This window comes from Chrysochloris asiatica, unplaced genomic scaffold (genome assembly GCF_000296735.1).
Source record: "Chrysochloris asiatica unplaced genomic scaffold, ChrAsi1.0 scaffold00018, whole genome shotgun sequence".
Classification (NCBI taxonomy): domain Eukaryota; kingdom Metazoa; phylum Chordata; class Mammalia; order Afrosoricida; family Chrysochloridae; genus Chrysochloris; species Chrysochloris asiatica.
This window is the reverse complement of record NW_006408536.1, coordinates 3,486,315-3,489,603: the sequence shown is the minus strand read 5'-3', so window position 1 is coordinate 3,489,603 and position 3,289 is coordinate 3,486,315.

The window sequence follows — 3,289 nt, the reverse complement described above, 5'->3', positions numbered from 1 at the left end:
TTCTTAAAGACATTGCTTGTTCGAAAATATGTGAATCCAAGTTCACATGATTGAGGTAAATCTTTGGATACATTTCTGCTGTTTTAAGTGCCATCAAGTCAGTTCTGACTCCTAGCAACCCTGTAAAGGGTTTCCAAGAAATGGCTGGTGGGTTTAAATTGCCAACCGTATGATTAGCAGTCCAGTGCTTATCCTACAGTGCCACACCAGGATTCCTTGGAGTGAAATTAAACTGCCTTAATAACTGTGGTTAAAAATAAGAAATAGTAACTCTGTATTTCTTCCTTGAGTATATGTTGTGCCAATTGATCTAGAGTAGCTTACTCCAGTTAGGTCATTGATTATGTTTAAGATCTTGTCATAGCTGATATGCTCTATTATATACATAGGAATATAAATTCAGCACATACAAACTTATTTGCTTACAGAAAAAGATTCATTTGTGTGTAACTAAATTAAAAAATTAATCTGACAAATATATTTTACAAATTTGGATTAGTGTTAAATGGAGCTAATTAACAAATAATGATTGGAAACCGATCACTTCTAAGTAAGATTGGATACTCAAACATTGATTATTAAACATAAATGTAAGTTTATTTGCTTTTACTGCTGATTTTTATATGCTTTGCAGCGGCTATGGCTTTGAGTCACATTAATGAACCCATTCATTTATGCTACTCTGTTGTTGTTAAGTGCTGCCAAGTTGGTTCTGACTCATAGTGACCCTGTATAGTGTTTCTGAAGAGAGGTTGATGAATTTGAATCGCCAACCCTGTGATTCAAATGATCTGGCTTGTCATTGATCTGTGCTTATCCTACAGCGCCACACCAGGTGTAAAGGTGGCATAACAGGAGCCCTGGTGGGGCAGTGGGTTAATGAATTTGGCTGCTAGCCGAAAAAAGGATTGCTGGAGCTCACCAGTCACTCCTTGGAAACCTATACAGGGTCACTATGAGTCAGTACCCCCTTGATGGCACTTAATAACAACAACAACATCCATGGGAGAAAACGAGACTGTCTGCTCTAGTAAAGATTTAGCTTCTCAGAAACCCTAGGGAGCCGGTCCTTCTGTTCTGTAGGATCACTAGGAGTCTCAATTGCCACAGCAAGGGGCTTGGCTTGGCTTGATTTTAAAAGTGGCATGTGTGACTGCAGGGAATGAGCTTTTCCTCAGCTGCTAAAATGTTCTCATTTGACAGAAAGTTTTCAATAATATACCACTCCCCTGCTTTTATCTGTGAAATAGAAGTTCATTTAAAAATCAAAGCAATTTTAACTAGTATGTTCCATTGAGACTGTACTAGGAATAATGTTGTTGAATGCCATCGAGTCAGTTCTGACTCCGAGCTACTCTTTAAAGGATTTCTAAGCAGCAGAACTTGTGATTAGCAGTCCAGTGCTTACTCTAAAACTCCACACCAGGATTCAATTGTGTTGTTGCTGTTATGCCACACCATATCAAAACTTCTAGCCTTCAGCTTTAAGCACGCCTCCTTTTCCTGTTGTTGTTGTTGTTATGTGCCATGGAGTCGGTTCCGACTCATTGCGACCCTGTACAGGGTTTCCGAGGCTGTAAATCTTTACGGCAGCAGAAAGCCTCGTCTTTCTCCAGCGGAACAACTGGTAGATTCGAACTGCTGACCCTGAGGTTAGCAGCCCAATTTGTAACCACTTACGCTAGCAGAGCTCCTTATAGCAGAGGCTTTAAGTTACGCCTGTCCTGGTGTTGCGCTGTGGGCTAATGCGTCAGATTGCAAAGTCGTTTGAACTGCAAGGTCGGTGGTTCAAGCTCACTACCTGCTCCTTGGAGACCCTATACAGGGTTGCTATGAGTCGGAATCGACTCCACGGCATTTAACAACAACAAATGCTAGGAAAGGGAGTCCTGGTGTGGTGATGTGGGCTAATGCGCCATATTGCAAAGCCATTTGGACTTCAAAGTCGGCAGTTCAAGCTCACCAGCTGCTACTCGGAAACCCTATACAGGGTCGCTATAGGTCGCTACGGGTCGACAACAACATGCTAGGAAAGAGCCTACAGCCCCCTCCTCCCACTCCAAAACTCTTTGTTCTTTAGGAGGGGACAGCCAGCCTGGTACCTTGGGATTCTCCTACCCACAAAGCCTTTACACTTGTGAAGCTTGTGTACCCCATGATATGAAAAGACCCTAACCACCAACTCTACCCCTCTAGCTGAAAAAATTTCACTGCCCAATCAGCGTCCACTGGAGGCAGCTGTTTTCTTTTTCGTCCATTGTAAGTAACTTCCCTTGTTTGTAAAACATCTCTCTTTTATTTTCAACAAACAATAGTTTATTGTCTCTTAACTTAATCCTAGGCGATATTTCAGTCTCTCAGCAACTACATACAAAGAAGGTTTTTCCCTTCTGGACCTGAGCCCCAACACATTTTATTGTGATTTAGGTGAATGTTTACACAGCAGATTAGTTTAATATTAAAAAATTCACACACAAATTGTCCTAGAACTTTGATTGCAATCAGCACAATGGGGTAAAGGTTCACCATTTCCATTCAAGTCATCCAGTTTCCTGCCTTCATGTCTTTGGTCTCCCATAGTTGATTGTTCTAAGGAACACAACCTTCTCTGAGTTTATCGTAAATTTCATAGGCATATTTATTATTTGTTTGAGAGGTGGCCTTCAGGAGTGGCTTTAGTTCCATGTTAGAAGGGTGATTTGGCACAATAATCTAAGGGGTTTCCCCATAAATCTACTATATTTTATGAGTTTGAATTTAGTTCTACACTTTTCTCCCATTCTAACCAGGAACTTTTGCTGTGTTCCATGTCAGAGAAGTCAGTAGTGGCAGTTGGGAGACTGGTTTATGTGGGTCATTAGTCCTTTGGTCTAATAACTGCCTTAAGCCTTTCATTTTCTTCAGCCCACCTTGCTCCAGGTAGGAAGAGACCAATAGTTATATCTTAGATGGCCTCTTGCAAGTTTTTAAGACCCTAGATGTTGCTCATCAAACTAGGTCTCAGGGCATTAACTTTGCAGAGATGGCCCCTGAGACGTCCATTAGCTTACTCCAGGTAGGTATTTCATTGTGTTTGTGAAGTTTCCATAGCTGTAGCCCCAATGAATGTACTCTTATTTTATATATGTTGTTGTTGTTAAGTGCTGTCAAGTCGATTCTGACTCATAGTGACCCTGTATAGGGTTTCTCAGGAGCAGCTGGTGGTTTTGAACTACTGACCTTGCTTGTGGTTCATAGTCCACTGCTGATCCTACAGCGCTACACCAGAATATATATATATATATATATA